We start from the raw sequence: 19,548 nt of genomic DNA on the forward strand, positions 1-19,548 counted from the left end.
GGGCTGCCCCTGCGCCCTACCCCCGCGGGCCCGGGGGTCACGGCCTGAGGCGGTCACGGACACTTTTCCTGGGCCACGCAAGAAAAGTGCGTGTGGGAAGGGGGCGCAAAAGCCTACAGCACCCGGTATTCCCAGGCGGTCTCCCATCCAAGTACTAACCAGGCCCGACCCTGCTTAGCTTCCGAGATCAGACGAGATCGGGCGCGTTCAGGGTGGTATGGCCGTAGACGGCGAAGGCTGCCCCGGAACGCCTCAAGAGCCTGCGCCGGGTTCCAGCGTTCAGCCCAGGGGCAGGGGAGGGCAGGGGAGGGCAGGGGAGCGGTGGAGGGGGCCAACACAGCGGGTGTTGGCAGGGGGCCTCCCTCGCCCCGCCCCAGCACAGCCCAGCCCAGCCCTACTCAACTCAACTCCAGGCTGGCTTTCTCGCTCCCACCTGACTCCGTCCCCGCGGCGGCGCGGGGGTCCTGGGAGACTGGCCGGCTCTCCCTCTGGGGTCCTCGGGCCCGGGTCGGGTCGGGGTGGAGTGGACTAGGCGGGGCTGAGAGGGGCTGAGTCCCGCCTCCACCTCTGCCCCTCGGCACCTGGCTCCACCTACCGGGAGCCCCGCCCGGGGCCGGGCTTCTGCCCCTCCTCGCCAAGCCCCAAGACCCCCGACCCCCCGGCACCCGGCACCCGCACCGCCACCCCACCCCGCCCTTCGCCTGGCCCAGAAGCCCCAGAGAATCCCCAGCCGCCGCCGCCGCCGTGCGCGCTACCCTAGCCTAGCCTAGCCTAGCCTAGCCTAGCCTAGCCGGGAGCCCAGAGAGCCAGGGGCCAAGACGCGAGCAGGCACCCCCGCCCCCCGCCGGACACGACAGAGACCCTGACAGAGGCCCAGCGCCCCAGCTGGGAATGCAGTGGGACTGGGCAATGGCGAGGGGCCGGCCACACACAACACCTGCGCGGGCCTAGCGCGTGGAGCCACGCTCAGGGAGGGAGGAGCACACGCAGGGACCCACAGACAACCGGGCAGCGGGTGGCCGGCCGGCTGTGGCCCGCTGGCTCCCAGTCAGTCAGTCAGTCAGTCACCGGGCCAGGCTCAGAAGTGCGCCGCTGGGGCCCCTGCCTCGCCCTCAGTTCCCCGTCCACTCTGCAAAGCAGCGCTTGGCCCACCCGCACCCCCACCCGAACCCCCCACCCCACCCCACCACACTCGACCCCACCCCCGAGTGACTCCCTTGGGACTGAGTGCCAAGGTCGGAGGGCTCTGCGCCTTGTTTGGACGCGTCAAGGACCAGCACCTGTACAGCACCGCCCTGAGGAAGGGCACAGACCCCTCCGTCCATTTGTCCATGGGCGGTGCTCCAGGAAAGGACCGCCTGGGAAAGGAGTGCCCTGAGTCAAACCCCGTCAGAGCCCAGTGGACGGCCTCACCAGACGGGAAGCCCCCTCACCCGCAAGCCTTGCGGGGGGGCGCGCGCCCACCGGGCCGTCGGGCCCTGCGTCGCGGCCAGGCGTCTCCAGGTGGACGGGTCGCCGCGACCAAAGGGGCCTCTGCCTCCCTGTCCCCACCGCCCGGGCTTCACCTCCCCTTGGCACGTGGTCCTCCCCGGCAACCCCCTGGCCCCGAACCACTTGCCTGCTCTGAAGGCTGCTTCCTCCTCTTCTCGGAGCACCTGCCCTCCTTGGACATCTGCTCTCTTGCTTGGTTCCCAGTGCAGCCTCTTAAGACCCTGTGGCCTCCTCGGCCTTCTCTCAGCCTCTGCTGAGCACACACCCTGAAGATGTGCACGCACTTCAAGGGGGATGTCTGAATCCACTCTTACATCCACGGGAAGTTAGATGGGAGATGAGAGAACCTGTGACCGTCCACTCTCGAGGCTACCATGGCCTCGGTGACTTGCACACCAGAGTGAGGTGGCTGGGGTGGGAGGGAGGAAGAGAGGGGTGAGTGAGTGAGTGTGTGTGTGTGAGAGAGAGAGAGACAGAGAGACAGAGACAGAGACAGACAGACAGAAGAGCCAAGGACAGAAACACACTGAGTGGGAGATGGAGACAGGAGGCCTCCTCACAGGCCAGTAGAGTCAAAAAGGTGAAGGAGAGATGGATGAACAGAGAGATAGACAGAAAGACATCTGCTTCCAGTGTGTGTGTGTGTGTGGGTGGGTGAGAGACAGAGAGAGATGGGTGAAGAGACAGACTCAGGGGGACCCTCAGGGAGGAAGGCGGTGGGAAGGGAGGCAGAGACACAGGAGGGACCCGGCAGAGGAGTTGCCAAGAGAAGGACCCAGGGAGAGACGCTGGATGGACTGTCTCACTCCCAGGACCTGGGTGGCCAGGCTCTGCTGGTGTGGCAAGAAGGGGTGGAGGAGCGGCCCCTGCGGGTGGGCCCTGTGTTCTGGGGAAAAGCAGGTGTCCGCCCCCCCACCCCCCATCCGCGAGTGTGAGGGGTGGGGATCGGTCAGGGTGCACAGGGATGGCCGAGGCCTGGACCAGGCTCGGCTCCGCCGGGTCGCCTGGAGTGTCCTAGCGTCCCTGAAGAGAGCCAGGCCTGTGGGCCTCGCTGCAGGCGCTGGGCGCCGGGCGCCGGAGGCCTGAAGGGACACCGGGAGCCCAGGGCTGCCCCTGCGCCCTACCCCCGCGGGCCCGGGGGTCACGGCCTGAGGCGGTCACGGACACTTTTCCTGGGCCACGCAAGAAAAGTGCGTGTGGGAAGGGGGCGCAAAAGCCTACAGCACCCGGTATTCCCAGGCGGTCTCCCATCCAAGTACTAACCAGGCCCGACCCTGCTTAGCTTCCGAGATCAGACGAGATCGGGCGCGTTCAGGGTGGTATGGCCGTAGACGGCGAAGGCTGCCCCGGAACGCCTCAAGAGCCTGCGCCGGGTTCCAGCGTTCAGCCCAGGGGCAGGGGAGGGCAGGGGAGGGCAGGGGAGCGGTGGAGGGGGCCAACACAGAATGTGTTGGCAGGGGGCCTCCCTCGCCCCGCCCCAGCACAGCCCAGCCCAGCCCTACTCAACTCAACTCCAGGCTGGCTTTCTCGCTCCCACCTGACTCCGTCCCCGCGGCGGCGCGGGGGTCCTGGGAGACTGGCCGGCTCTCCCTCTGGGGTCCTCGGGCCCGGGTCGGGTCGGGGTGGAGTGGGCTAGGCGGGGCTGAGAGGGGCTGAGTCCCGCCTCCACCTCTGCCCCTCGGCACCTGGCTCCACCTACCGGGAGCCCCGCCCGGGGCCGGGCTTCTGCCCCTCCTCGCCAAGCCCCAAGACCCCCGACCCCCGGCACCCGGCACCCGCACCGCCACCCCACCCCGCCCCGCCCTTCGCCTGGCCCAGAAGCCCCAGAGAATCCCCAGCCGCCGCCGCCGCCGCGCGCGCTACCCTAGCCTAGCCTAGCCTAGCCTAGCCTAGCCTAGCCGGGAGCCCAGAGAGCCAGGGGCCAAGACGCGAGCAGGCACCCCCGCCCCCCGCCGGACACGACAGAGACCCTGACAGAGGCCCAGCGCCCCAGCTGGGAATGCAGTGGGACTGGGCAATGGCGAGGGGCCGGCCACACACAACACCTGCGCGGGCCTAGCGCGTGGAGCCACGCTCAGGGAGGGAGGAGCACACGCAGGGACCCACAGACAACCGGGCAGCGGGTGGCCGGCCGGCTGTGGCCCGCTGGCTCCCAGTCAGTCAGTCAGTCAGTCACCGGGCCAGGCTCAGAAGTGCGCCGCTGGGGCCCCTGCCTCGCCCTCAGTTCCCCGTCCACTCTGCAAAGCAGCGCTTGGCCCACCCGCACCCCCACCCGAACCCCCCACCCCACCCCACCACACTCGACCCCACCCCCGAGTGACTCCCTTGGGACTGAGTGCCAAGGTCGGAGGGCTCTGCGCCTTGTTTGGACGCGTCAAGGACCAGCACCTGTACAGCACCGCCCTGAGGAAGGGCACAGACCCCTCCGTCCATTTGTCCATGGGCGGTGCTCCAGGAAAGGACCGCCTGGGAAAGGAGCGCCCTGAGTCAAACCCCGTCAGAGCCCAGTGGACGGCCTCACCAGACGGGAAGCCCCCTCACCCGCAAGCCTTGCGGGGGGGCGCGCGCCCACCGGGCCGTCGGGCCCTGCGTCGCGGCCAGGCGTCTCCAGGTGGACGGGTCGCCGCGACCAAAGGGGCCTCTGCCTCCCTGTCCCCACCGCCCGGGCTTCACCTCCCCTTGGCACGTGGTCCTCCCCGGCAACCCCCTGGCCCCGAACCACTTGCCTGCTCTGAAGGCTGCTTCCTCCTCTTCTCGGAGCACCTGCCCTCCTTGGACATCTGCTCTCTTGCTTGGTTCCCAGTGCAGCCTCTTAAGACCCTGTGGCCTCCTCGGCCTTCTCTCAGCCTCTGCTGAGCACACACCCTGAAGATGTGCACGCACTTCAAGGGGGATGTCTGAATCCACTCTTACATCCACGGGAAGTTAGATGGGAGATGAGAGAACCTGTGACCGTCCACTCTCGAGGCTACCATGGCCTCGGTGACTTGCACACCAGAGTGAGGTGGCTGGGGTGGGAGGGAGGAAGAGAGGGGTGAGTGAGTGAGTGTGTGTGTGTGAGAGAGAGAGAGACAGAGAGACAGAGACAGAGACAGACAGACAGAAGAGCCAAGGACAGAAACACACTGAGTGGGAGATGGAGACAGGAGGCCTCCTCACAGGCCAGTAGAGTCAAAAAGGTGAAGGAGAGATGGATGAACAGAGAGATAGACAGAAAGACATCTGCTTCCAGTGTGTGTGTGTGTGTGGGTGGGTGAGAGACAGAGAGAGATGGGTGAAGAGACAGACTCAGGGGGACCCTCAGGGAGGAAGGCGGTGGGAAGGGAGGCAGAGACACAGGAGGGACCCGGCAGAGGAGTTGCCAAGAGAAGGACCCAGGGAGAGACGCTGGATGGACTGTCTCACTCCCAGGACCTGGGTGGCCAGGCTCTGCTGGTGTGGCAAGAAGGGGTGGAGGAGCGGCCCCTGCGGGTGGGCCCTGTGTTCTGGGGAAAAGCAGGTGTCCGCCCCCCCACCCCCCATCCGCGAGTGTGAGGGGTGGGGATCGGTCAGGGTGCACAGGGATGGCCGAGGCCTGGACCAGGCTCGGCTCCGCCGGGTCGCCTGGAGTGTCCTAGCGTCCCTGAAGAGAGCCAGGCCTGTGGGCCTCGCTGCAGGCGCTGGGCGCCGGGCGCCGGAGGCCTGAAGGGACACCGGGAGCCCAGGGCTGCCCCTGCGCCCTACCCCCGCGGGCCCGGGGGTCACGGCCTGAGGCGGTCACGGACACTTTTCCTGGGCCACGCAAGAAAAGTGCGTGTGGGAAGGGGGCGCAAAAGCCTACAGCACCCGGTATTCCCAGGCGGTCTCCCATCCAAGTACTAACCAGGCCCGACCCTGCTTAGCTTCCGAGATCAGACGAGATCGGGCGCGTTCAGGGTGGTATGGCCGTAGACGGCGAAGGCTGCCCCGGAACGCCTCAAGAGCCTGCGCCGGGTTCCAGCGTTCAGCCCAGGGGCAGGGGAGGGCAGGGGAGGGCAGGGGAGCGGTGGAGGGGGCCAACACAGCGGGTGTTGGCAGGGGGCCTCCCTCGCCCCGCCCCAGCACAGCCCAGCCCAGCCCTACTCAACTCAACTCCAGGCTGGCTTTCTCGCTCCCACCTGACTCCGTCCCCGCGGCGGCGCGGGGGTCCTGGGAGACTGGCCGGCTCTCCCTCTGGGGTCCTCGGGCCCGGGTCGGGTCGGGGTGGAGTGGGCTAGGCGGGGCTGAGAGGGGCTGAGTCCCGCCTCCACCTCTGCCCCTCGGCACCTGGCTCCACCTACCGGGAGCCCCGCCCGGGGCCGGGCTTCTGCCCCTCCTCGCCAAGCCCCAAGACCCCCGACCCCCGGCACCCGGCACCCGCACCGCCACCCCACCCCGCCCCGCCCTTCGCCTGGCCCAGAAGCCCCAGAGAATCCCCAGCCGCCGCCGCCGCCGCGCGCGCTACCCTAGCCTAGCCTAGCCTAGCCTAGCCTAGCCTAGCCGGGAGCCCAGAGAGCCAGGGGCCAAGACGCGAGCAGGCACCCCCGCCCCCCGCCGGACACGACAGAGACCCTGACAGAGGCCCAGCGCCCCAGCTGGGAATGCAGTGGGACTGGGCAATGGCGAGGGGCCGGCCACACACAACACCTGCGCGGGCCTAGCGCGTGGAGCCACGCTCAGGGAGGGAGGAGCACACGCAGGGACCCACAGACAACCGGGCAGCGGGTGGCCGGCCGGCTGTGGCCCGCTGGCTCCCAGTCAGTCAGTCAGTCAGTCACCGGGCCAGGCTCAGAAGTGCGCCGCTGGGGCCCCTGCCTCGCCCTCAGTTCCCCGTCCACTCTGCAAAGCAGCGCTTGGCCCACCCGCACCCCCACCCGAACCCCCCACCCCACCCCACCACACTCGACCCCACCCCCGAGTGACTCCCTTGGGACTGAGTGCCAAGGTCGGAGGGCTCTGCGCCTTGTTTGGACGCGTCAAGGACCAGCACCTGTACAGCACCGCCCTGAGGAAGGGCACAGACCCCTCCGTCCATTTGTCCATGGGCGGTGCTCCAGGAAAGGACCGCCTGGGAAAGGAGCGCCCTGAGTCAAACCCCGTCAGAGCCCAGTGGACGGCCTCACCAGACGGGAAGCCCCCTCACCCGCAAGCCTTGCGGGGGGGCGCGCGCCCACCGGGCCGTCGGGCCCTGCGTCGCGGCCAGGCGTCTCCAGGTGGACGGGTCGCCGCGACCAAAGGGGCCTCTGCCTCCCTGTCCCCACCGCCCGGGCTTCACCTCCCCTTGGCACGTGGTCCTCCCCGGCAACCCCCTGGCCCCGAACCACTTGCCTGCTCTGAAGGCTGCTTCCTCCTCTTCTCGGAGCACCTGCCCTCCTTGGACATCTGCTCTCTTGCTTGGTTCCCAGTGCAGCCTCTTAAGACCCTGTGGCCTCCTCGGCCTTCTCTCAGCCTCTGCTGAGCACACACCCTGAAGATGTGCACGCACTTCAAGGGGGATGTCTGAATCCACTCTTACATCCACGGGAAGTTAGATGGGAGATGAGAGAACCTGTGACCGTCCACTCTCGAGGCTACCATGGCCTCGGTGACTTGCACACCAGAGTGAGGTGGCTGGGGTGGGAGGGAGGAAGAGAGGGGTGAGTGAGTGAGTGTGTGTGTGTGAGAGAGAGAGAGACAGAGAGACAGAGACAGAGACAGACAGACAGAAGAGCCAAGGACAGAAACACACTGAGTGGGAGATGGAGACAGGAGGCCTCCTCACAGGCCAGTAGAGTCAAAAAGGTGAAGGAGAGATGGATGAACAGAGAGATAGACAGAAAGACATCTGCTTCCAGTGTGTGTGTGTGTGTGGGTGGGTGAGAGACAGAGAGAGATGGGTGAAGAGACAGACTCAGGGGGACCCTCAGGGAGGAAGGCGGTGGGAAGGGAGGCAGAGACACAGGAGGGACCCGGCAGAGGAGTTGCCAAGAGAAGGACCCAGGGAGAGACGCTGGATGGACTGTCTCACTCCCAGGACCTGGGTGGCCAGGCTCTGCTGGTGTGGCAAGAAGGGGTGGAGGAGCGGCCCCTGCGGGTGGGCCCTGTGTTCTGGGGAAAAGCAGGTGTCCGCCCCCCCACCCCCCATCCGCGAGTGTGAGGGGTGGGGATCGGTCAGGGTGCACAGGGATGGCCGAGGCCTGGACCAGGCTCGGCTCCGCCGGGTCGCCTGGAGTGTCCTAGCGTCCCTGAAGAGAGCCAGGCCTGTGGGCCTCGCTGCAGGCGCTGGGCGCCGGGCGCCGGAGGCCTGAAGGGACACCGGGAGCCCAGGGCTGCCCCTGCGCCCTACCCCCGCGGGCCCGGGGGTCACGGCCTGAGGCGGTCACGGACACTTTTCCTGGGCCACGCAAGAAAAGTGCGTGTGGGAAGGGGGCGCAAAAGCCTACAGCACCCGGTATTCCCAGGCGGTCTCCCATCCAAGTACTAACCAGGCCCGACCCTGCTTAGCTTCCGAGATCAGACGAGATCGGGCGCGTTCAGGGTGGTATGGCCGTAGACGGCGAAGGCTGCCCCGGAACGCCTCAAGAGCCTGCGCCGGGTTCCAGCGTTCAGCCCAGGGGCAGGGGAGGGCAGGGGAGGGCAGGGGAGCGGTGGAGGGGGCCAACACAGCGGGTGTTGGCAGGGGGCCTCCCTCGCCCCGCCCCAGCACAGCCCAGCCCAGCCCTACTCAACTCAACTCCAGGCTGGCTTTCTCGCTCCCACCTGACTCCGTCCCCGCGGCGGCGCGGGGGTCCTGGGAGACTGGCCGGCTCTCCCTCTGGGGTCCTCGGGCCCGGGTCGGGTCGGGGTGGAGTGGGCTAGGCGGGGCTGAGAGGGGCTGAGTCCCGCCTCCACCTCTGCCCCTCGGCACCTGGCTCCACCTACCGGGAGCCCCGCCCGGGGCCGGGCTTCTGCCCCTCCTCGCCAAGCCCCAAGACCCCCGACCCCCGGCACCCGGCACCCGCACCGCCACCCCACCCCGCCCCGCCCTTCGCCTGGCCCAGAAGCCCCAGAGAATCCCCAGCCGCCGCCGCCGCCGCGCGCGCTACCCTAGCCTAGCCTAGCCTAGCCTAGCCTAGCCTAGCCGGGAGCCCAGAGAGCCAGGGGCCAAGACGCGAGCAGGCACCCCCGCCCCCCGCCGGACACGACAGAGACCCTGACAGAGGCCCAGCGCCCCAGCTGGGAATGCAGTGGGACTGGGCAATGGCGAGGGGCCGGCCACACACAACACCTGCGCGGGCCTAGCGCGTGGAGCCACGCTCAGGGAGGGAGGAGCACACGCAGGGACCCACAGACAACCGGGCAGCGGGTGGCCGGCCGGCTGTGGCCCGCTGGCTCCCAGTCAGTCAGTCAGTCAGTCACCGGGCCAGGCTCAGAAGTGCGCCGCTGGGGCCCCTGCCTCGCCCTCAGTTCCCCGTCCACTCTGCAAAGCAGCGCTTGGCCCACCCGCACCCCCACCCGAACCCCCCACCCCACCCCACCACACTCGACCCCACCCCCGAGTGACTCCCTTGGGACTGAGTGCCAAGGTCGGAGGGCTCTGCGCCTTGTTTGGACGCGTCAAGGACCAGCACCTGTACAGCACCGCCCTGAGGAAGGGCACAGACCCCTCCGTCCATTTGTCCATGGGCGGTGCTCCAGGAAAGGACCGCCTGGGAAAGGAGCGCCCTGAGTCAAACCCCGTCAGAGCCCAGTGGACGGCCTCACCAGACGGGAAGCCCCCTCACCCGCAAGCCTTGCGGGGGGGCGCGCGCCCACCGGGCCGTCGGGCCCTGCGTCGCGGCCAGGCGTCTCCAGGTGGACGGGTCGCCGCGACCAAAGGGGCCTCTGCCTCCCTGTCCCCACCGCCCGGGCTTCACCTCCCCTTGGCACGTGGTCCTCCCCGGCAACCCCCTGGCCCCGAACCACTTGCCTGCTCTGAAGGCTGCTTCCTCCTCTTCTCGGAGCACCTGCCCTCCTTGGACATCTGCTCTCTTGCTTGGTTCCCAGTGCAGCCTCTTAAGACCCTGTGGCCTCCTCGGCCTTCTCTCAGCCTCTGCTGAGCACACACCCTGAAGATGTGCACGCACTTCAAGGGGGATGTCTGAATCCACTCTTACATCCACGGGAAGTTAGATGGGAGATGAGAGAACCTGTGACCGTCCACTCTCGAGGCTACCATGGCCTCGGTGACTTGCACACCAGAGTGAGGTGGCTGGGGTGGGAGGGAGGAAGAGAGGGGTGAGTGAGTGAGTGTGTGTGTGTGAGAGAGAGAGAGACAGAGAGACAGAGACAGAGACAGACAGACAGAAGAGCCAAGGACAGAAACACACTGAGTGGGAGATGGAGACAGGAGGCCTCCTCACAGGCCAGTAGAGTCAAAAAGGTGAAGGAGAGATGGATGAACAGAGAGATAGACAGAAAGACATCTGCTTCCAGTGTGTGTGTGTGTGTGGGTGGGTGAGAGACAGAGAGAGATGGGTGAAGAGACAGACTCAGGGGGACCCTCAGGGAGGAAGGCGGTGGGAAGGGAGGCAGAGACACAGGAGGGACCCGGCAGAGGAGTTGCCAAGAGAAGGACCCAGGGAGAGACGCTGGATGGACTGTCTCACTCCCAGGACCTGGGTGGCCAGGCTCTGCTGGTGTGGCAAGAAGGGGTGGAGGAGCGGCCCCTGCGGGTGGGCCCTGTGTTCTGGGGAAAAGCAGGTGTCCGCCCCCCCACCCCCCATCCGCGAGTGTGAGGGGTGGGGATCGGTCAGGGTGCACAGGGATGGCCGAGGCCTGGACCAGGCTCGGCTCCGCCGGGTCGCCTGGAGTGTCCTAGCGTCCCTGAAGAGAGCCAGGCCTGTGGGCCTCGCTGCAGGCGCTGGGCGCCGGGCGCCGGAGGCCTGAAGGGACACCGGGAGCCCAGGGCTGCCCCTGCGCCCTACCCCCGCGGGCCCGGGGGTCACGGCCTGAGGCGGTCACGGACACTTTTCCTGGGCCACGCAAGAAAAGTGCGTGTGGGAAGGGGGCGCAAAAGCCTACAGCACCCGGTATTCCCAGGCGGTCTCCCATCCAAGTACTAACCAGGCCCGACCCTGCTTAGCTTCCGAGATCAGACGAGATCGGGCGCGTTCAGGGTGGTATGGCCGTAGACGGCGAAGGCTGCCCCGGAACGCCTCAAGAGCCTGCGCCGGGTTCCAGCGTTCAGCCCAGGGGCAGGGGAGGGCAGGGGAGGGCAGGGGAGCGGTGGAGGGGGCCAACACAGCGGGTGTTGGCAGGGGGCCTCCCTCGCCCCGCCCCAGCACAGCCCAGCCCAGCCCTACTCAACTCAACTCCAGGCTGGCTTTCTCGCTCCCACCTGACTCCGTCCCCGCGGCGGCGCGGGGGTCCTGGGAGACTGGCCGGCTCTCCCTCTGGGGTCCTCGGGCCCGGGTCGGGTCGGGGTGGAGTGGGCTAGGCGGGGCTGAGAGGGGCTGAGTCCCGCCTCCACCTCTGCCCCTCGGCACCTGGCTCCACCTACCGGGAGCCCCGCCCGGGGCCGGGCTTCTGCCCCTCCTCGCCAAGCCCCAAGACCCCCGACCCCCGGCACCCGGCACCCGCACCGCCACCCCACCCCGCCCCGCCCTTCGCCTGGCCCAGAAGCCCCAGAGAATCCCCAGCCGCCGCCGCCGCCGCGCGCGCTACCCTAGCCTAGCCTAGCCTAGCCTAGCCTAGCCTAGCCGGGAGCCCAGAGAGCCAGGGGCCAAGACGCGAGCAGGCACCCCCGCCCCCCGCCGGACACGACAGAGACCCTGACAGAGGCCCAGCGCCCCAGCTGGGAATGCAGTGGGACTGGGCAATGGCGAGGGGCCGGCCACACACAACACCTGCGCGGGCCTAGCGCGTGGAGCCACGCTCAGGGAGGGAGGAGCACACGCAGGGACCCACAGACAACCGGGCAGCGGGTGGCCGGCCGGCTGTGGCCCGCTGGCTCCCAGTCAGTCAGTCAGTCAGTCACCGGGCCAGGCTCAGAAGTGCGCCGCTGGGGCCCCTGCCTCGCCCTCAGTTCCCCGTCCACTCTGCAAAGCAGCGCTTGGCCCACCCGCACCCCCACCCGAACCCCCCACCCCACCCCACCACACTCGACCCCACCCCCGAGTGACTCCCTTGGGACTGAGTGCCAAGGTCGGAGGGCTCTGCGCCTTGTTTGGACGCGTCAAGGACCAGCACCTGTACAGCACCGCCCTGAGGAAGGGCACAGACCCCTCCGTCCATTTGTCCATGGGCGGTGCTCCAGGAAAGGACCGCCTGGGAAAGGAGCGCCCTGAGTCAAACCCCGTCAGAGCCCAGTGGACGGCCTCACCAGACGGGAAGCCCCCTCACCCGCAAGCCTTGCGGGGGGGCGCGCGCCCACCGGGCCGTCGGGCCCTGCGTCGCGGCCAGGCGTCTCCAGGTGGACGGGTCGCCGCGACCAAAGGGGCCTCTGCCTCCCTGTCCCCACCGCCCGGGCTTCACCTCCCCTTGGCACGTGGTCCTCCCCGGCAACCCCCTGGCCCCGAACCACTTGCCTGCTCTGAAGGCTGCTTCCTCCTCTTCTCGGAGCACCTGCCCTCCTTGGACATCTGCTCTCTTGCTTGGTTCCCAGTGCAGCCTCTTAAGACCCTGTGGCCTCCTCGGCCTTCTCTCAGCCTCTGCTGAGCACACACCCTGAAGATGTGCACGCACTTCAAGGGGGATGTCTGAATCCACTCTTACATCCACGGGAAGTTAGATGGGAGATGAGAGAACCTGTGACCGTCCACTCTCGAGGCTACCATGGCCTCGGTGACTTGCACACCAGAGTGAGGTGGCTGGGGTGGGAGGGAGGAAGAGAGGGGTGAGTGAGTGAGTGTGTGTGTGTGAGAGAGAGAGAGACAGAGAGACAGAGACAGAGACAGACAGACAGAAGAGCCAAGGACAGAAACACACTGAGTGGGAGATGGAGACAGGAGGCCTCCTCACAGGCCAGTAGAGTCAAAAAGGTGAAGGAGAGATGGATGAACAGAGAGATAGACAGAAAGACATCTGCTTCCAGTGTGTGTGTGTGTGTGGGTGGGTGAGAGACAGAGAGAGATGGGTGAAGAGACAGACTCAGGGGGACCCTCAGGGAGGAAGGCGGTGGGAAGGGAGGCAGAGACACAGGAGGGACCCGGCAGAGGAGTTGCCAAGAGAAGGACCCAGGGAGAGACGCTGGATGGACTGTCTCACTCCCAGGACCTGGGTGGCCAGGCTCTGCTGGTGTGGCAAGAAGGGGTGGAGGAGCGGCCCCTGCGGGTGGGCCCTGTGTTCTGGGGAAAAGCAGGTGTCCGCCCCCCCACCCCCCATCCGCGAGTGTGAGGGGTGGGGATCGGTCAGGGTGCACAGGGATGGCCGAGGCCTGGACCAGGCTCGGCTCCGCCGGGTCGCCTGGAGTGTCCTAGCGTCCCTGAAGAGAGCCAGGCCTGTGGGCCTCGCTGCAGGCGCTGGGCGCCGGGCGCCGGAGGCCTGAAGGGACACCGGGAGCCCAGGGCTGCCCCTGCGCCCTACCCCCGCGGGCCCGGGGGTCACGGCCTGAGGCGGTCACGGACACTTTTCCTGGGCCACGCAAGAAAAGTGCGTGTGGGAAGGGGGCGCAAAAGCCTACAGCACCCGGTATTCCCAGGCGGTCTCCCATCCAAGTACTAACCAGGCCCGACCCTGCTTAGCTTCCGAGATCAGACGAGATCGGGCGCGTTCAGGGTGGTATGGCCGTAGACGGCGAAGGCTGCCCCGGAACGCCTCAAGAGCCTGCGCCGGGTTCCAGCGTTCAGCCCAGGGGCAGGGGAGGGCAGGGGAGGGCAGGGGAGCGGTGGAGGGGGCCAACACAGCGGGTGTTGGCAGGGGGCCTCCCTCGCCCCGCCCCAGCACAGCCCAGCCCAGCCCTACTCAACTCAACTCCAGGCTGGCTTTCTCGCTCCCACCTGACTCCGTCCCCGCGGCGGCGCGGGGGTCCTGGGAGACTGGCCGGCTCTCCCTCTGGGGTCCTCGGGCCCGGGTCGGGTCGGGGTGGAGTGGGCTAGGCGGGGCTGAGAGGGGCTGAGTCCCGCCTCCACCTCTGCCCCTCGGCACCTGGCTCCACCTACCGGGAGCCCCGCCCGGGGCCGGGCTTCTGCCCCTCCTCGCCAAGCCCCAAGACCCCCGACCCCCGGCACCCGGCACCCGCACCGCCACCCCACCCCGCCCCGCCCTTCGCCTGGCCCAGAAGCCCCAGAGAATCCCCAGCCGCCGCCGCCGCCGCGCGCGCTACCCTAGCCTAGCCTAGCCTAGCCTAGCCTAGCCTAGCCGGGAGCCCAGAGAGCCAGGGGCCAAGACGCGAGCAGGCACCCCCGCCCCCCGCCGGACACGACAGAGACCCTGACAGAGGCCCAGCGCCCCAGCTGGGAATGCAGTGGGACTGGGCAATGGCGAGGGGCCGGCCACACACAACACCTGCGCGGGCCTAGCGCGTGGAGCCACGCTCAGGGAGGGAGGAGCACACGCAGGGACCCACAGACAACCGGGCAGCGGGTGGCCAGCCGGCTGTGGCCCGCTGGCTCCCAGTCAGTCAGTCAGTCAGTCACCGGGCCAGGCTCAGAAGTGCGCCGCTGGGGCCCCTGCCTCGCCCTCAGTTCCCCGTCCACTCTGCAAAGCAGCGCTTGGCCCACCCGCACCCCCACCCGAACCCCCCACCCCACCCCACCACACTCGACCCCACCCCCGAGTGACTCCCTTGGGACTGAGTGCCAAGGTCGGAGGGCTCTGCGCCTTGTTTGGACGCGTCAAGGACCAGCACCTGTACAGCACCGCCCTGAGGAAGGGCACAGACCCCTCCGTCCATTTGTCCATGGGCGGTGCTCCAGGAAAGGACCGCCTGGGAAAGGAGCGCCCTGAGTCAAACCCCGTCAGAGCCCAGTGGACGGCCTCACCAGACGGGAAGCCCCCTCACCCGCAAGCCTTGCGGGGGGGCGCGCGCCCACCGGGCCGTCGGGCCCTGCGTCGCGGCCAGGCGTCTCCAGGTGGACGGGTCGCCGCGACCAAAGGGGCCTCTGCCTCCCTGTCCCCACCGCCCGGGCTTCACCTCCCCTTGGCACGTGGTCCTCCCCGGCAACCCCCTGGCCCCGAACCACTTGCCTGCTCTGAAGGCTGCTTCCTCCTCTTCTCGGAGCACCTGCCCTCCTTGGACATCTGCTCTCTTGCTTGGTTCCCAGTGCAGCCTCTTAAGACCCTGTGGCCTCCTCGGCCTTCTCTCAGCCTCTGCTGAGCACACACCCTGAAGATGTGCACGCACTTCAAGGGGGATGTCTGAATCCACTCTTACATCCACGGGAAGTTAGATGGGAGATGAGAGAACCTGTGACCGTCCACTCTCGAGGCTACCATGGCCTCGGTGACTTGCACACCAGAGTGAGGTGGCTGGGGTGGGAGGGAGGAAGAGAGGGGTGAGTGAGTGAGTGTGTGTGTGTGAGAGAGAGAGAGACAGAGAGACAGAGACAGAGACAGAGACAGACAGACAGACAGAAGAGCCAAGGACAGAAACACACTGAGTGGGAGATGGAGACAGGAGGCCTCCTCACAGGCCAGTAGAGTCAAAAAGGTGAAGGAGAGATGGATGAACAGAGAGATAGACAGAAAGACATCTGCTTCCAGTGTGTGTGTGTGTGTGGGTGGGTGAGAGACAGAGAGAGATGGGTGAAGAGACAGACTCAGGGGGACCCTCAGGGAGGAAGGCGGTGGGAAGGGAGGCAGAGACACAGGAGGGACCCGGCAGAGGAGTTGCCAAGAGAAGGACCCAGGGAGAGACGCTGGATGGACTGTCTCACTCCCAGGACCTGGGTGGCCAGGCTCTGCTGGTGTGGCAAGAAGGGGTGGAGGAGCGGCCCCTGCGGGTGGGCCCTGTGTTCTGGGGAAAAGCAGGTGTCCGCCCCCCCACCCCCCATCCGCGAGTGTGAGGGGTGGGGATCGGTCAGGGTGCACAGGGATGGCCGAGGCCTGGACCAGGCTCGGCTCCGCCGGGTCGCCTGGAGTGTCCTAGCGTCCCTGAAGAGAGCCAGGCCTGTGGGCCTCGCTGCAGGCGCTGGGCGCCGGGCGCCGGAGGCCTGAAGGGACACCGGGAGCCCAGGGCTGCCCCTGCGCCCTACCCCCGCGGGCCCGGGGGTCACGGCCTGAGGCGGTCACGGACACTTTTCCTGGGCCACGCAAGAAAAGTGCGTGTGGGAAGGGGGCGCAAAAGCCTACAGCACCCGGTATTCCCAGGCGGTCTCCCATCCAAGTACTAACCAGGCCCGACCCTGCTTAGCTTCCGAGATCAGACGAGATCGGGCGCGTTCAGGGTGGTATGGCCGTAGACGGCGAAGGCTGCCCCGGAACGCCTCAAGAGCCTGCGCCGGGTTCCAGCGTTCAGCCCAGGGGCAGGGGAGGGCAGGGGAGGGCAGGGGAGCGGTGGAGGGGGCCAACACAGCGGGTGTTGGCAGGGGGCCTCCCTCGCCCCGCCCCAGCACAGCCCAGCCCAGCCCTACTCAACTCAACTCCAGGCTGGCTTTCTCGCTCCCACCTGACTCCGTCCCCGCGGCGGCGCGGGGGTCCTGGGAGACTGGCCGGCTCTCCCTCTGGGGTCCTCGGGCCCGGGTCGGGTCGGGGTGGAGTGGGCTAGGCGGGGCTGAGAGGGGCTGAGTCCCGCCTCCACCTCTGCCCCTCGGCACCTGGCTCCACCTACCGGGAGCCCCGCCCGGGGCCGGGCTTCTGCCCCTCCTCGCCAAGCCCCAAGACCCCCGACCCCCCGGCACCCGGCACCCGCACCGCCACCCCACCCCGCCCTTCGCCTGGCCCAGAAGCCCCAGAGAATCCCCAGCCGCCGCCGCCGCCGCGCGCGCTACCCTAGCCTAGCCTAGCCTAGCCTAGCCTAGCCTAGCCTAGCCGGGAGCCCAGAGAGCCAGGGGCCAAGACGCGAGCAGGCACCCCCGCCCCCCGCCGGACACGACAGAGACCCTGACAGAGGCCCAGCGCCCCAGCTGGGAATGCAGTGGGACTGGGCAATGGCGAGGGGCCGGCCACACACAACACCTGCGCGGGCCTAGCGCGTGGAGCCACGCTCAGGGAGGGAGGAGCACACGCAGGGACCCACAGACAACCGGGCAGCGGGTGGCCAGCCGGCTGTGGCCCGCTGGCTCCCAGTCAGTCAGTCACCGGGCCAGGCTCAGAAGTGCGCCGCTGGGGCCCCTGCCTCGCCCTCAGTTCCCCGTCCACTCTGCAAAGCAGCGCTTGGCCCACCCGCACCCCCACCCGAACCCCCCACCCCACCCCACCACACTCGACCCCACCCCCGAGTGACTCCCTTGGGACTGAGTGCCAAGGTCGGAGGGCTCTGCGCCTTGTTTGGACGCGTCAAGGACCAGCACCTGTACAGCACCGCCCTGAGGAAGGGCACAGACCCCTCCGTCCATTTGTCCATGGGCGGTGCTCCAGGAAAGGACCGCCTGGGAAAGGAGCGCCCTGAGTCAAACCCCGTCAGAGCCCAGTGGACGGCCTCACCAGACGGGAAGCCCCCTCACCCGCAAGCCTTGCGGGGGGGCGCGCGCCCACCGGGCCGTCGGGCCCTGCGTCGCGGCCAGGCGTCTCCAGGTGGACGGGTCGCCGCGACCAAAGGGGCCTCTGCCTCCCTGTCCCCACCGCCCGGGCTTCACCTCCCCTTGGCACGTGGTCCTCCCCGGCAACCCCCTGGCCCCGAACCACTTGCCTGCTCTGAAGGCTGCTTCCTCCTCTTCTCGGAGCACCTGCCCTCCTTGGACATCTGCTCTCTTGCTTGGTTCCCAGTGCAGCCTCTTAAGACCCTGTGGCCTCCTCGGCCTTCTCTCAGCCTCTGCTGAGCACACACCCTGAAGATGTGCACGCACTTCAAGGGGGATGTCTGAATCCACTCTTACATCCACGGGAAGTTAGATGGGAGATGAGAGAACCTGTGACCGTCCACTCTCGAGGCTACCATGGCCTCGGTGACTTGCACACCAGAGTGAGGTGGCTGGGGTGGGAGGGAGGAAGAGAGGGGTGAGTGAGTGAGTGTGTGTGTGTGAGAGAGAGAGAGACAGAGAGACAGAGACAGAGACAGAGACAGACAGACAGACAGAAGAGCCAAGGACAGAAACACACTGAGTGGGAGATGGAGACAGGAGGCCTCCTCACAGGCCAGTAGAGTCAAAAAGGTGAAGGAGAGATGGATGAACAGAGAGATAGACAGAAAGACATCTGCTTCCAGTGTGTGTGTGTGTGTGGGTGGGTGAGAGACAGAGAGAGATGGGTGAAGAGACAGACTCAGGGGGACCCTCAGGGAGGAAGGCGGTGGGAAGGGAGGCAGAGACACAGGAGGGACCCGGCAGAGGAGTTGCCAAGAGAAGGACCCAGGGAGAGACGCTGGATGGACTGTCTCACTCCCAGGACCTGGGTGGCCAGGCTCTGCTGGTGTGGCAAGAAGGGGTGGAGGAGCGGCCCCTGCGGGTGGGCCCTGTGTTCTGGGGAAAAGCAGGTGTCCGCCCCCCCACCCCCCATCCGCGAGTGTGAGGGGTGGGGATCGGTCAGGGTGCACAGGGATGGCCGAGGCCTGGACCAGGCTCCGCTCCGCCGGGTCGCCTGGAGTGTCCTAGCGTCCCTGAAGAGAGCCATGCCTGTGGGCCTCGCTGCAGGCGCTGGGCGCCGGGCGCCGGAGGCCTGAAGGGACACCGGGAGCCCAGGGCTGCCCCTGCGCCCTACCCCCGCGGGCCCGGGGGTCACGGCCTGAGGCGGTCACGGACACTTTTCCTGGGCCACGCAAGAAAAGTGCGTGTGGGAAGGGGGCGCAAAAGCCTACAGCACCCGGTATTCCCAGGCGGTCTCCCATCCAAGTACTAACCAGGCCCGACCCTGCTTAGCTTCCGAGATCAGACGAGATCGGGCGCGTTCAGGGTGGTATGGCCGTAGACGGCGAAGGCTGCCCCGGAACGCCTCAAGAGCCTGCGCCGGGTTCCAGCGTTCAGCCCAGGGGCAGGGGAGGGCAGGGGAGGGCAGGGGAGCGGTGGAGGGGGCCAACACAGCGGGTGTTGGCAGGGGGCCTCCCTCGCCCCGCCCCAGCACAGCCCAGCCCAGCCCTACTCAACTCAACTCCAGGCTGGCTTTCTCGCTCCCACCTGACTCCGTCCCCGCGGCGGCGCGGGGGTCCTGGGAGACTGGCCGGCTCTCCCTCTGGGGTCCTCGGGCCCGGGTCGGGTCGGGGTGGAGTGGGCTAGGCGGGGCTGAGAGGGGCTGAGTCCCGCCTCCACCTCTGCCCCTCGGCACCTGGCTCCACCTACCGGGAGCCCCGCCCGGGGCCGGGCTTCTGCCCCTCCTCGCCAAGCCCCAAGACCCCCGACCCCCGGCACCCGGCACCCGCACCGCCACCCCACCCCGCCCCGCCCTTCGCCTGGCCCAGAAGCCCCAGAGAATCCCCAGCCGCCGCCGCCGCCGCGCGCGCTACCCTAGCCTAGCCTAGCCTAGCCTAGCCTAGCCTAGCCTAGCCGGGAGCCCAGAGAGCCAGGGGCCAAGACGCGAGCAGGCACCCCCGCCCCCCGCCGGACACGACAGAGACCCTGACAGAGGCCCAGCGCCCCAGCTGGGAATGCAGTGGGACTGGGCAATGGCGAGGGGCCGGCCACACACAACACCTGCGCGGGCCTAGCGCGTGGAGCCACGCTCAGGGAGGGAGGAGCACACGCAGGGACCCACAGACAACCGGGCAGCGGGTGGCCAGCCGGCTGTGGCCCGCTGGCTCCCAGTCAGTCAGTCACCGGGCCAGGCTCAGAAGTGCGCCGCTGGGGCCCCTGCCTCGCCCTCAGTTCCCCGTCCACTCTGCAAAGCAGCGCTTGGCCCACCCGCACCCCCACCCGAACCCCCCACCCCACCCCACCACACTCGACCCCACCCCCGAGTGACTCCCTTGGGACTGAGTGCCAAGGTCGGAGGGCTCTGCGCCTTGTTTGGACGCGTCAAGGACCAGCACCTGTACAGCACCGCCCTGAGGAAGGGCACAGACCCCTCCGTCCATTTGTCCATGGGCGGTGCTCC

General features: G+C 68.0%; 8 non-coding genes across 8 annotated transcripts; all 8 read right to left on the minus strand.

Annotated features, from left to right (window-relative positions):
• Positions 1–110: 110 nt before the first annotated feature.
• On the minus strand, positions 111–229 carry LOC139704495 (5S ribosomal RNA). Its single transcript, XR_011706377.1, has one exon. It is a non-coding gene; the product is annotated as a 5S ribosomal RNA (ribosomal RNA).
• Positions 230–2,705: 2,476 nt separating this feature from the next.
• LOC139704506 (5S ribosomal RNA) lies at positions 2,706–2,824 on the minus strand. Its single transcript, XR_011706388.1, has one exon. It is a non-coding gene; the product is annotated as a 5S ribosomal RNA (ribosomal RNA).
• Positions 2,825–5,304: 2,480 nt separating this feature from the next.
• Positions 5,305–5,423, minus strand: LOC139704517 (5S ribosomal RNA). Its single transcript, XR_011706399.1, has one exon. It is a non-coding gene; the product is annotated as a 5S ribosomal RNA (ribosomal RNA).
• A 2,480-nt stretch (positions 5,424–7,903) lies between these two features.
• LOC139704528 (5S ribosomal RNA) lies at positions 7,904–8,022 on the minus strand. Its single transcript, XR_011706410.1, has one exon. It is a non-coding gene; the product is annotated as a 5S ribosomal RNA (ribosomal RNA).
• A 2,480-nt stretch (positions 8,023–10,502) lies between these two features.
• On the minus strand, positions 10,503–10,621 carry LOC139704536 (5S ribosomal RNA). Its single transcript, XR_011706417.1, has one exon. It is a non-coding gene; the product is annotated as a 5S ribosomal RNA (ribosomal RNA).
• Positions 10,622–13,101: 2,480 nt separating this feature from the next.
• LOC139704496 (5S ribosomal RNA) lies at positions 13,102–13,220 on the minus strand. The gene has a single exon (XR_011706378.1). It is a non-coding gene; the product is annotated as a 5S ribosomal RNA (ribosomal RNA).
• A 2,490-nt stretch (positions 13,221–15,710) lies between these two features.
• Positions 15,711–15,829, minus strand: LOC139704497 (5S ribosomal RNA). Its single transcript, XR_011706379.1, has one exon. It is a non-coding gene; the product is annotated as a 5S ribosomal RNA (ribosomal RNA).
• A 2,483-nt stretch (positions 15,830–18,312) lies between these two features.
• Positions 18,313–18,431, minus strand: LOC139704498 (5S ribosomal RNA). The gene has a single exon (XR_011706380.1). It is a non-coding gene; the product is annotated as a 5S ribosomal RNA (ribosomal RNA).
• Positions 18,432–19,548: the final 1,117 nt, after the last annotated feature.

This window comes from Marmota flaviventris, unplaced genomic scaffold, assembly GCF_047511675.1.
Source record: "Marmota flaviventris isolate mMarFla1 unplaced genomic scaffold, mMarFla1.hap1 Scaffold_961, whole genome shotgun sequence".
Lineage (NCBI taxonomy): Eukaryota > Metazoa > Chordata > Mammalia > Rodentia > Sciuridae > Marmota > Marmota flaviventris.